At 42.3% G+C, this 14,114-nt stretch overlaps 1 protein-coding gene, 1 non-coding gene and 1 pseudogene across 2 annotated transcripts in view; 1 reads left to right on the forward strand and 2 right to left on the reverse strand.

The window, feature by feature from the left end:
* FOXO1 (forkhead box O1) overlaps positions 1-14,114 on the reverse strand; it is a 97,362-nt gene that overhangs the window by 30,410 nt on the left and 52,838 nt on the right. The gene's annotated exons all lie outside the window — the stretch shown is intronic.
* On the forward strand, positions 2,571-2,669 carry LOC122496573 (annotated as a pseudogene).
* TRNAR-UCG lies at positions 6,946-7,030 on the reverse strand. Its single transcript has one exon. It is a non-coding gene; the product is annotated as a tRNA-Arg (tRNA).

Raw genomic sequence — 14,114 nt, forward strand, 5'->3', positions numbered from 1 at the left:
ACCCAAGAACTGTACTAAATACCTCCTGTGCAGCTTTTTGCAAGAAAATCAAATTGTTTGGGGAAGGAGGTGGGCTTAATTTAACTAAACGTTTCACCCGACACACGATAATTTTCACTTAACATTCCGCTTCATGTACTGGCCAGCAAAATCCTCTTCTACCTAATGTCCACGGTCTTCTTCCTTTTATTCCTTTCTGGTTTCTAAGGTGGTAGGTATTGCAGAAACTACAACGCAAAGGCTCAGCAAGACCTCTGGAGGTATGGGGCGTGACTGATGAAGACACAGGATGCGTCAGGCCACAAAGACTAGCAGTCCCAGCAGAAAGGGAGGACCACTCAAGAAGTTTACCGAAGTCTATTACTTCTGCTCTGCAAATCAAGTGAGAAACAAAGAGGCCCTGGCCCTTCTGCCAACCAGTAAGGGGGAAGGGGGAGCCCTGAGAAACCCGAGACGGAACACTCGCTTCGGAAGAGGGCAAGCCGGCAGCTTGCTGCTGAAGGATGGCAGTGTTGTAGGAGAGTTTCCTCACGGCCCCCACCTTCCAGACACGCAGCCCTGCAACTGGGTCCAGGCACGGTCCAGACAGGCAGCGGCTCATGGAGAAAGCAAGCCTCACAAAAGGAAGAAACCATTAGTGGCAATCACCCTCAGCCAAACTGAGCAACTGTGAGGAACCGAAGCCGCAGAGACCGCCAGGGGTGGAGGCGGCGACCAGCAGGGTAGCGTGCGGGGCAGCCCGAGGTGGAATGGCCCCAAACAGGAATCCTAGTGCTGTCCTGACCCAGGTTCTGGGAAGGACAGACAGCAGAGTGGAGGCTGACACAAGAAACAGCCAATGGGGCCTATGATCACAGAAAACGTAAAACCATTAAAGGCCATTCACTCTGTAATTTCACTACTGTTTTGTTATTTTTGCCAACCGTCACTTCCCTGTGATGTGTGCTATATTTGATTGAAAAACGGGATGAAAAAGTCCGGGAAATAGTTTCTTTTTCCTCCTTTAAGGGCAGGATGAAATGCGGCCACTGAGAGACACCACACAGCAGCCCGCCTCTAAGAAGCCCCAAGGATCTCCTCCTGATACTCAGGCCCTGCGACGTCTCCTCCCCTGCAGGCACCCAGGTAAGCTGGGCCCCAGATTCCTGACCCACAGAAACTGTGAGATAATGACTGTGTGTTATTTTACACTGCTAAGCTTCAGGGGCACCTGGGTGGCTCAGTGAGTTGAGTGTCCAACTCTTGGTTTCGGCTCAGGTCAGGAGCCCGTCTGTGATTCTCTCTCCCTCTCTCTACCGTTCCCCCACTCCTGCTCTCTCTCGTGCTCACTCTCTCTCAAAATAAATAAGTAAACTTTAAAAATAAAAAAATAAACTGCTAAGTTTCAGAATACATTATCCAGCAATTAATAGCAAAAATATTCCATTTCATTAAAGCCTTCAATATAAAAATTTAAGCAATTTATGTATAAAACTATCCAACTCAGTAGCAGCTACTTTTCTTATCTTTGGGATCAAAGACTTCATTAAGGCCCAGTATCCTAACAGAAGGACATAACGTGGTCAAGAGTTGATACTGTATATTCTTTCTTAATATTTATTTGTGATGAGGAACTATATGTATGTGGTGCAAAATTCAAAAGACCCAAAAGAAGACGTCATCATATTAGGTGTCTGCATAAATGTACCCCAATAAGGCCACCCTCAAATCCAGGGTCCCCCCACTTTCCTTGCTTAACTTTTTCCAAAGCACTTTTTATCCTTCTCTCCTACTGAGACTGTAAACTCTACATGGGTATGAATTCGGTGAGTGGTGTTTACTGCTGGGCCTCTAGCCCCTGGGACTGTGTCAGGCATGGACTTGATATTTAGTATACAGTGACTCAATGAGTAAGAAGGAGATATGGTAAGAAAAGTCTTTGCATATTCCGGAGATGGCCACTGTTGTGGGAATTCATTTATGATACTAGAATTAAAGTAACTTTTCATCCTGGATTTGTTACTTTTTATCTCTTTGAGAGTTCCAAAAGAAAGGACTTTTCTACAAAAACACTGACTCTTGCCCTGGAACATCTCAGTGTGAAATCATCTAATGGGGGCACCTGGGTGGCTCAGTCAGCTAAGCATCCAACTCCTGATTTCAGCTCAGGTAGTGATCTCACAGGGTTCATGGGATCGAACCCTGCATCAGGCTCTGTGCTGACAGTGTGGAGCCTGCTTGGGATTCTCATTCATGAGAGAGAGAGAGAGAGAGAGAGAGAGAGAGAGAGAGAGAGAGAGGGAGGGAGGAAGGGAGGAAGGAAGGAAGGAAGGAAGGAAGGAAGGAAGGAAGGAAGGAAGGAAGGAAGGAAGGAAGGAAGGAGGCCAGCCTCTAATAATGAAGGCTTTTTTGTTCAGTGACTTTTATGAAATACTACGTGCTAAGAGGTTACAATGCATGTTTTACCTGAAGTCAAAACATTAGATATTTCAAAGTGTGACCACATCATCTTTCCAATCACTGTATTGTTTAACCAAGTCTTATAAGTCTTCTATGGGGAAAAAAGAACTTTAAAATTGTAACTAACAAGAGAAGCTGTAATGTGCTTCATGTACTAATATTGGAATGATACAGAGATTAACATGATCCCTGTGCAAAGATGACAAATTTATGAAGCATTTCACGTTTTGGGGGGGGGGTGGTACAATTTATAGTAAATTAAATGCACAGATCTTAAGAGACAGTTGAGTCTGGCTGTTGCATACACTCATGGAACCACCAGTCCGATCCAGAAGAGGACATTTCCATCACCCCTGAAATTTCCCTGTGTTCTTTTCCGATTGATCTAGCATTCTGCCAACCCCTCCTTCCCCCAACAATGGCAGCCTCTACTATGATTTTTATTTGCCATAACTTATTTCCACTATTCTGGAACTGCACATAAATGGTAATACAGTTATAAACAAAAAACAGGGCTGCATATAAATGGTCATATAGTTAAAAAAAACAAAACAGGGCTAACACACACACGCACATGTGCACACACATAGCCATGAGGCTGTGCATATGAGGGTGGAATGGAGTTAATCAATCTCTCTCTTATTTCTCATACCGTCCCCACTAGCTGCTGGCTATGTATTATTTCCCAGGGAAAACATGTAACTCTATAGCAAAGACGATTCCAAATTGTTGGTGGCTACAGATCAACAAAGAAGTTAAAGCTTTCCAAGTATATTAAATGAAATAAATCATTAGGCTTGCTGAATGTTCACAAATGGACATCTTCATCCCACAACACTATGTATGTCTTACTCTTCGAAGCTGGAGGCACCAGAATGTGCAATGCCTGTCTCATTTAAACCTCATGCTATTCTCACCTCCTCCTCCAACAGCTCTCAGAGGACTCAACTCCAGACAACTTAATTTGAGAACCTGTGTACCTGGTCCTCCATTTAAAAACAACAACAACAACAACAAAAACCACTTATCAAAACTCAGGATACAGACAACGTCCCTTCCTGCCTGCCATCTGCTTTGTGAATCAGGCCTACAGTACCTTGGAGGCAGTTACCTTAAATTTTGAAAAGCAACAGATCAATCCATATTTCAAAGATCCAGAACAAAGAACGCTCTCTTTTTGAATGGCACTGAAATCAAGGCAGAAGAAAGGCTGACAGAAGGATGCCCTGATTTCTACATGCCTCAGGAACATTTTCTGAAGAGCTCCAATTCAGCGACTAGAACTCTAACATCAGGTGAGCCCTGCCTTGGATGTGAGCTACTGAAGGACTGACACTCTCACCCTGGTTCATCTTTCTGCAGTACTTAGCACAGCCAGGAAAACCAAACTTTTAATCACCAGAAAGAATCTACAAGCTATTCTCTCTTGTTTTGCACTTTCAATAACCCCAATCCCCGTTTTCCAGTCCCTTTTATTACCTACTGCTTAACAATGATGGTGCATCCCTACTGTCCTGCCACGAAATATTAAAGGAGAACAGAGGGGGCATTTCTGGGTCTCACATTATTAAACACAATTAAAAGGTACATAGCTTGTGATATTACTAATCTAATAAGTAATAATTTCACAGCCTATACAACAATTATGTATATAAAACTGAACGTTGCTAAAGTATCAACTATGCCTCAAGAACAGAAGGCAGCATTTTGAATCGTACTATTTAAAATCTAAGATTCCAAGGAGGAGGAGTATAGAACCTTAAGTGATACATGTAATACAGTAATTAGAAAACAGTTCACTTCCAGGGTCATAGGCACCAGTTTACAATCATTCCAAGATGTTTCTGTTTTCTCCTTACGTAGGGCTTAAAAAAGCTTAGCAAGATAATTATACATGAAGTGGAGAAAAGCGTTTACCATTGTATAGTTTGCTTAAAAATATTTCAAGTTCAAATTTGAACCCTGGTAGTACGTAATACAATCTACCGGACATTCCAACCTATGAGCTGGTTCTATTTATTCCACAGGTAAAGAAAAAGGGAAAACCAAGTTTTTTTATTGTTTATAAAGAATCCTCCAGTAAAATCCACCGCAATATAACAAAAATTCAGGACTTTGGATCCTTCTGACATCCTCCTTTGCTCCTTAATTAGATGTTTCATTGGCTTTCAAGTGAAACTCAACTACTGGCTCTGAGATCATTTACATTTAGTTGGACATTTTAAGCTGCTCTGTCATCATTACAGAGCGCTGCCTAATGAGATCCCCTTAGACAGGCTGGCCTGACAAAAACCCACAGTTAATACTAAAATGATCCAAGATACCCTACTTTCTCTGAATTTGAAAAGGACTTAGTGGGCCCTCCTCCCTAAAAACAGGAGAGCCCTCCTCCCTAAAACAAAACAAAACAAAACAAAATTCATGATGGGCTACTTCTGCTTGAAGCACTCCCAAGAGAACTGTATAATCAAGTGGAGATACTATAAATTCACATAAATTCCCAAGTTCAACTCTGAGTCCTTGAACATGGAATCTCCCTCCTTGACAGTGCACAAAAACCACACACTGATCACTTCTATGCCATTCTGGAGTTTAAGGAGGTGAGTGAGGGCAGGAGGAGCCCAGGGGAAGGCCAGGGCAGCAAGGGTAGAGAAGGAAGAAAAGGGTAGAAAGGAGAGGTGTCAGAAACACGGGCAGAAATGACCACGGGTCATGAAGAGCTGAGCTGGCTGCAGAGGGTAAAAATGGGTTGGTGAGTTTCTCCAGAGTGTACGAATCCAACACCTTCGTTTTGGGGTGAAGAAAACGGAGGCCGTGATAACAAAGCCAGTAAGTGACAAGAATCAGGCCCCGGTTGCCTGCTGAGAGGGCAGGAGGCATAGACAATAACCAAAGAGGTAGAGCACCTCTGTATACGTGCTCACATAGCAACTTTTTATATGCCTCACCCTCCCCTCTAAGAAAGAGCACAAGCTGGAGGAAGAAGTAGTTGTGCAACTGGAGGAAGAAATCTGGATAATACAACTGCTTAATGGGCTTCTATCTTCAATGGGATCTACAGGAGATCATCATGTTTGTAATCTGGTTGAGATTTCTACACTCAAAAGGCCAAGATTAACTCCTCTCCCCAAATAAAGGAACACCACACTAGCTTTGCATCACAAATGGTATACACAGTACAGAGAAAAATTGAGACAGATGAAGAGGTTTAATAAATAAGTCAGACTTGGCTACAAATGGCAAAATGCCCCTTGATGCTAAACAGCTAAACCTGAGACAGCTGTTCTTTAGGGCCCAGGTCCAAAATAGATTTGATCCCTGAAATGGACTTTGTAGAGAAGAAAGAAGCCTAATCATTAACTTGGAGGGGGTCGAGTACCATAAATACTTGATACTTGAACATGCACAGGAATCACCTGGAATCTTGTCCAAATGCAGGTTCTGATCCAGTATACCTGGCATCAAGACTGAGATTCTTTTTTTTTTTTTTTTTTTAATTTTTTTTTCAACATTTTTATTTATTTTTGGGACAGAGAGAGACACAGCATGAACGGGGGAGGGGCAGAGAGAGAGGGAGACTCAGAATCGGAAACAGGCTCCAGGCTCTGAGCCATCAGCCCAGAGCCCGACGTGGGGCTCGAACTCACGGAATGCGAGATCGTGACCTGGCTGAAGTCGGATGCTTAACCGACTGCGCCACCCAGGCGCCCCAAGACTGAGATTCTAACAGGCTCCCTGGTGAGGCTGATGCCTTTAGCCCAATCCATGGATCATACTTTAAGGAGTAAGGCCATAAAAAACATGAGGTATGAAAGTCACATTTCAAGGTATGTTTATTTCACAACTTGGTCTGCTAGCCACACAACAGTGACACATTGAGTCTTTTTCCTTCTGGTGATTGACAGACTCCATGAAATGTCTACATAGTTTGGAGGTGGGAAGGGGGGGAGGGAGTTTAAGTCCAATTAAGTATAAAAGCATTGTGATTATTTAACACAACATAATTTGCTCTGGGCTCAGGGCGGAATAACATAGTCTGTGTGTTTTGTCCTGCAACAAAGGGACAGTAAAGTTGATAGTTATGGAACCTGATTTAAGTCCTCTCGAGTGGCCAAATGGACCAAGTGTTCATCTTTCCTTACATGGAAAGGAAATTAACCCCCATTTGCTCTCAAATGGTCACTATACTGTTTTCCAGGAGTCCTGAGGCTTTTGTTCTGACACCTCACCAGAAAGCCCAGGCCAAGACAAGGAGCAGGGTTGCTCTAATCCAGGTACGCCATTAGTGGTAATTTCTTTCCATAGTCTGGTGAGCCTCAGTGAAAATGTAAGCCTTTGGAAGACTATCTTAAAGTCTTTGTGGGCTATTCCTCGTATGAGGAATAAAATTTTACATTTATTTCTTTTCAAGAGACACAGAGAGACAGAGCGTGAGCAGGGGCGGGGCAGAGAGAGAGGGAGACACAGAATCAGAAGCAGGCTCCAGGCTCAAAGCTGTCAGCACAAAGCCCGACGCGGGGCTTGAACCCACGAACCATGAGATCATGACCTGAGCCGAAGTCAGACGCTCAACCGACTGAGCCACCCAGGCGCCCTGAGGAAAAAAATTTTAAAAACTAGCCTTATGAAGCAATGTGGCCTTCTTTGGAGATCTCGACTCAAATCTCTGCCAGTTACTCGTTATACGACCTTAGGCAAATTACTTAAGCTTTCTGTTTCCTCCACCATAAAATGAGGACAATAGTTACCCAAGGTTCCAGTAAGGTCACGTACTTGGAGCGTGGAGCAGCTCAGTGGCTGGCCCAGTGAGATTCAAGGGTATGGTTATCACTGTTACCATCAGGGCCACCTTCTCCAACTGACCCAACGAATCCCAGTTTGCACTGTACTAAATACACACATCACTGGGTAGGCTCTGTTCTCAGCCAGCTTACATTCCAAGCCAGCAACACATAGAAGTCACACCCACTTTTTAAACATTGGTGATAATTCTTGATTTCTTTGTAATCATCTAAGCATTATGGTATTCAGGAAAGAAAGTCTACAAGATGCACAACCATTCTCTTCAAATACTTTCGAGTCCATAGTCTTTCCATATATATTATCTCAATCAATCCAACAATAACTGTGTTTAGTATTTAGGACCACTATTCTTATTATCAATACAGATAAAGTCTCAGAGCTTGAGAGAAAAGACATGTTCATGGCCACCCAACCTTTCTGTATGTTCTCTGATTTTCGAAGGCAGAGATCTCCCCAATAAGAAGGTGATAGGGAGGTGAAGGTATTTTTGTTATTGGAACCATCTACATAATTCAATTACACACGATTCTGACAGAGACCACTGGGGCCCATTCTTACCAGTGTGAGCTGCGCCCCTCTAAGGTATCAGGGTCTGTAAACCACAGCCCACAATCTGAAGGCCCTCAATCATAGCTTAAATAAGATCTCCTGTGTCTGAATGGCAACACTGAGTCAAGGCTGAAGCCGAACCCCTGCATTCTCCCCTTGGTAAAGGGTCCTGCCCTATTAAGAACCTTCCCTTGAGCTTGCATCGGTCCCCTTGCCAATTCAGGGCTGAAAAGAAACAGCCGGCCTTGGAGTACTCCCATGCATCCTGAGGGTCACAGAGGACCCCGTTCTCGAATGTAAAAGCTCCTCTCTCTTCCTCTCCTCCCTCCCTGCCCCCATACACACTTCTGGGCCTGAAACGGCTTTTTCAACAGAATTAGAGATGTGCTACAAAATCTTCATTAAGTAATTCAATAACGTGTATATCTGGTACTTACTCTGGTCCCAAACAGAAAGGAATGTGCCCAGAAGCCAGCAGGCAGAGCCACATTCTTCCTGTCACCCTGTAACAGCAGGCAGGCTAGTGGCGGGCTGGCGGGCACTGCTCTGGGGACAGGTCCCCAGACAGCACTGCTTTCCCAACATCAAAGGGCTGGATCTCCTCTTCAATTTGTAACTTGGATTTTCCTCAGTTTCAAATCATAGCCTGACAGATGTTAAAGTCTGACAGAGTATAAAATCATCCTCTGCCGAGTCAAGAATATGACAAGCAAGAGGGAACACGGAATAAAAGAGGTCCCAGTTCAGAGAAGGGGAATGGAAATCTACCCACAGCGAGCGGGAGAACATGAAGCAGTGAAATTGGCTCTTCACATGGCATTCAGCACCGCGGTGGTTATTCTGTCAAGTATTGTTCACGGAACATGGTGACAAATGGGGAAGGGCTGTGCCTTGCCAGTGGTATTTAGTTTAGTTTTTCTGTTTTCTTTATTTTTTAGGAGGGGCAGTCACAAATGATTCCAAGTTATTTTTAAATTTCTTTCCCTAAAAATTCTGGTTGGATTCATGACCATTTCAACTGATACAATGTTATTTTCAAGAGGGAACAAAAACAAATTAATGAAATCAACCAGTCTGGCCCACTAACGTGGGGGGAAAAAAATCAGGTAATACTAAAACTTTAAAAGAAGACTTAGTACTTTCTTGAATGGGTTCTTTCAGTTATATTCACACAAACATGGCTCACAGGGTCACTATCCACCCAAATTGGTGGGGTGGTTTTTATAAGCTAAGTTATTCTTGCTTTGCCCTTTGTAATGTCACTAATTCTGGGCTACTCAAAGTGTGTCAGGGACCAGCCGCAGCACCTGAGAGCTGGTTACAAATGCAGGACCTCAGGCTTCCCCCCAGACCTAATGAGTCAGAACCCACATTTGTACAGAGGTGATTCATGCACACATTAAAGTTTGCTAACCACCATCTTGCAAAACATTTATTATTTAAAAATCATTTAAGCCCATTTTAACAGCCCTGCCAAGAAAGTCTTCCCCAGAACAGGCCAGCCTTCCCCTAAGTCCCATTTATGGATGCTTCCCTGGTAACCAGGGAAATAACTCCAAACTTAAGCTTGTGTAAAATACTTTTAAAATAAACTCAAAATCCTTCTTTTGATGTATGCAACATTTGGGGTGAGGGGAAACATTAAAACTATTACAAGCTTTCCACAAAACACCACACCTGCCACTATTACTACTGATGATCAAAAATGTACGCTAAACAAAAATAGAAACAGGTATCCACATTAAACCAACAATATCAACCGAGCAATAAATGTGGCAATAAAGATTCAAGTGAAGAATGTAATACAAAAAATGGTCTTCAAGGTCAAATTATTTGCAAAATTAGTCTTGTTGAGGAATATCTGCTACACAATTCAGGAGAAAAAGAACTCTGTCCTACTGCAGCATGGGGATTTTTCCCCACACAGCAGTCTCTGTGCACAGCATTTTAAACTCATTATCGAATTTAAACCTATCACAGCCTTAGACGGTGCACACTGTTTTTAGTCTACGTTTTATTGATGCTTAATTTACATAGAGCCAGCCAAGCACTGGAATCTGCTGTGTACAGCTCTATGAATTTTTACATTTGTATATCCCCATGCAACAACCACCCAAATCATTTCCAGCACCCTAGTAGTGGGTGGCCCTCTCACACCCCACCTAGTCGGCCGCCCCTTCCCCATAGGTAAGCACTATTATGACTTCTAGCTCATACGCTACTTTTGCTTGTTTACTGGAATTCATACAAATGGGATTGTGCAGAACGTACCTTTTCGGGCCTGGCTTCTTCCACTGAATAGTCCTAGAAGGATCAGTGTGCACAGAGAAAAAGGCATGCCCTGCTGGGTGTGGAGAATAGTAAAACAACTCCAGGGGGGAGGAGAGTATCTTACAGCACGGAAGGTGCGCTGGTACAGGAGTCTGCAGGAAAGGAAGCTAGAAAGATGGGCCTTTCAGATGGTGAATGGCCTGGAATGCCAGTACAGACTGTCTGAAGGTGTCTGAGATAAATGCTCTAATTCGAGTAACACGTCAAGGGATCTGACATGGTAGCCTGTCCAGAGCAGAGTGAGGAAGAAGGACACTGGACGCAGCAAGCCCAGGGTAGAGGCCCAGAGATGAGACAGTAGGTACCACAGGGGAGAGAGGGGAGACCCCAAGGGAGTTTCATCCAGATGCTCCACCAAGGAGGCTGGAGTTGATGGGAGGAGTTTCCATGGCTCCAAAATTAGACTCTTGAAAGAGTGGCAGAAAGTGCTATTCAAAACATAATGAAGCAGTGGGGGGAGCTGGTTTTAGGGAGGAAGATGAGTTGGTTTGGTCACCAGCTGGTTGAAAATTAGACTAGAAGTTGGGAAGAAAGATGTGGAGAGGTAGATACAGGAGATTATGGGAGGTGAAGAACAAGACAGCAAGAACCAAGTGGTCTCCAGAAACCACGTGTTGTCAAGGCACCGGGCTAAATCCGGTGAGAAGAGAGACCATCACAAAACAGCCTGAGGTACAGGAGTGAATGAACCCTGGGGAACACTCACTCAGAATAAGAAAAAGGAGTCTTGCAAAAAAAAAGGGCCAGGGATAGGACAGGAGTGGGATAAAAACCGAAAAATGGGAGCATAAATTTAGCAACAATTCCTGCAATCAGCATTCGATTTAAGGACACTTGTCCTCCAGTACAACCACTAGAAATGCTGACACAGGTTCTCCAAGAAAACACAAGGTACTTCAGAAGCTTCATTAACTCTTTCCAGCATCTTCAAGGTATTACTTTGCAAATTACTGTCTGGGTATGCTAAACTTAGTAAATTATTGTTTGGGTAGACTAAATACCAACCTAGTATTCAGAAAGAGTTAATGGAGCTGCCGAACTGTCTCATTTACTCCGAAGGTACTTTTCTTATTCAAGACTCTAACTCAATTTGCATATCACCAATGATGATTAAAAGGCAATCCAAGAAACTGGGCATTCAAATTTCTGTCCAAATCAGATCTAACAGATCCAATACTTAATTTAGACTTCCTAATCGTCACAGATTATAGATGATTAGCAACCAATCAACAGTGGTCCTGCCTAAAGAAATCCACTACAAATAAAAGCTGAAAAGAGAGAAAATCCTAGATCAATGCCTGCACAGGAACGAGGTCTGAAAACATGAGCCCGAGCCACGTCCAGTCTGTGCCTAAAATTATCCCACACGCACAGATTATAACTCAATCCGCCTCCTGTTTGCCTTCGCTGCATTTGTCTCCCTCCCCCTTCACCAGACTACAACTTCTACCAAATGACAAATGATAAACTGGTTTGCTAAAGCCCAGCCTGTGGGAGATATTAAATAAGAACCCCTAAGATGAGGAATGCTTCTTTTCTCCAAATGATGACAGGAGATAATATGAAAAGAGGAATTTAGCTTTTGACTTGAAGCTAATTAAAAACAAATTTTTTTTTTTATGTTTATTCATTTTTGAAAGACAGAGAGACAGAGCACGAGTAGGGGTGGGTGGAGAGAGAGGGGGACACAGAATCCGCAGCAGGCTCCAGGCTCTGAGCTGTCAGCACAGAGCCCGACGCGGGGCTCGAACTCATAAACCGCAAGATAGTGACCTGAAGTTGGATGCTCAACCGACTGAGCCCTCCAGGCGTCCCAACTTGAAGCTAATTTTTATCTGCTCAAGCCACTTCCAGTTATGCTGCCAATGATATTTTATATTATTATCTAAATGAACTTACTCTATTAATCAAAAGCAAGTTGGCAAGTGTTATACATAATATTAAGCAGTGATCTTTAAAAGATAATGCATATAAAAAAATGGAAGCACTACTAAAACACTTGTATTTGTTTCACTAAAGTTATATAGCCCACTGCCTTATTTTTCAAATTTTAACCATATTTTTTAAATTATAAATACAAATTTAAAGCCAAATTTGTTCTCAGCAAGTCTCCAAGAAACATGAACAAAATCTTCTGAACTGCCTAACACATTAAACACGAACACTTCCCTATAACATCATTTCGAAATTCTTATTAAAATTCTCAATGGTTAAATGCCTTTTTTGTCAGACTGGCACTTTTTGGCACATGTTTTACAAGATGTCATTCATGCTTTGCTGTTCTTTTGAAAAAGATACAGCAATAACTAAAAGCATGTCTTTGTACAAGCACATTTTTATCATTAACATCTTAATTTGATAAATACTTTGAAACAGATATATCACCAAAGATCCTCAGTTCAGACCTATTATGTGTAATAAAGAAAAAGAATCATAAGAATTGTGGTTAGGGGCACCTGGGTGACTCAGTCGGTTGAGCATCCGACTTCAGCTCAGGTCATGATCTCGCGGCTCATGAGTTCAAGCCCTGCATTGGGCTCTGTGGTGACAGCTCAGAGCCTGGAGCCTGCTTCGGATTCTGTGTCTCCCTCTCTCTCTGCTCCTCTCCTGCTCTTTCTCTCAAAAATAAATACACATTAAAACTAAAATAAAAAAGAATTATGGTTGAAAAATAAGGTGGCCCTCCTTGCTGGTTCAATTGATGGAGCATACAACTCCTTATCTAGGGATCATGAGTTAGAGATTCACATGGGGCACAGAAATTACTTAAAATATTTTTAAAGTTTGTTTGTTTACTTATTTATTTATTTATTTATTTTGGGAGGGAGGGAGGGAGGGAGGGAGAGAGAGAGAGAATGAATGAATGTGCATGTGACAGCGAGGGAGGGGCACAGAGAAGAGGAATAGAGAGAAAAGTCCCAACCAGGCTCTGCAATGCACGCTCAAGAACTGTGAAATTATGACCTGAGCCGAAATCAAGAGTCAGATGCTCAACAGATTGAGCCACCCAGGAATCCCAAAATAAAATCTTTAAAAAAGAAAAATTAAAAAAAGGTAACTGGAACTCTATGGAAGTACATACACTGTTAATCATGAAATTATATATACATAACCTCCAAAGCCAAGAGGCATTGGTTGAAATCACACACAGAAAGATTCATGTAAACTTTAGTAAAAGACAAGCATTCTGGTTTTCTTTTTAATTTACTTTCAGTTCCATCACCATAGGAACAAATTAAATTTTTGACCTTTTTTTTGGGTAAACTAGCTATAGATTTAATAACCTACCTACACCTTAGCTGTTGCTTATGCTTCCCCTAACTTTCTGAAGGTGAATGTGAGTGACGGAACCAGGAAGTGAACCAAGGAATAGTGAAATCTATTCTCTAGCATTTAAACTCGTCATCTGTAAAAAATCACGCCTGCTATACACTTGAGAAATTTTCAAATGACAGAGGTATAGGAGATAAATAAAAGCTCTCAAAGGAAATATGAAAAACCTTTTTATCCCCAGTCTCACTTTTGAGAACAAGAAAAAATTTTTTAAGTTCAAAGCCTAAAACTCATTAATACAGATCCCTTAGGGATTGAATGAGAAGAACACGGGAAGATGCATAATCAATGTACATGTTTAATGTAAAAGAGAATGAGATCCACGTAAGCAATATAAAAGATTATTTCAAACGCCATTGGGGAGATAATTTATCTTTAATGGTTAATACGGTTTTTTAATGCTCATGATTTTTTCTACACAAAAACACTTAGAGGGGCGCCTGGCTGGCTCAGTGGGTAGAGCATGAGACTCTTGATCTTGGGGGTGTGAGTTCAAGCCCTACACTGGGCCTAGAGCTTACTTTAAAAAATAAATAAAAGTAAATCATTTAGAATTAAAAAAAAAAAACTGGTCTTTTAATTTCATCCCAATACAATGCATTCTATCTAGCAGGCATGATTTACAAAGTCCCCTAACAACCATGTTTGACCACCAACTG

Source organism: Prionailurus bengalensis, chromosome A1, assembly GCF_016509475.1.
Source record: "Prionailurus bengalensis isolate Pbe53 chromosome A1, Fcat_Pben_1.1_paternal_pri, whole genome shotgun sequence".
NCBI lineage: Eukaryota > Metazoa > Chordata > Mammalia > Carnivora > Felidae > Prionailurus > Prionailurus bengalensis.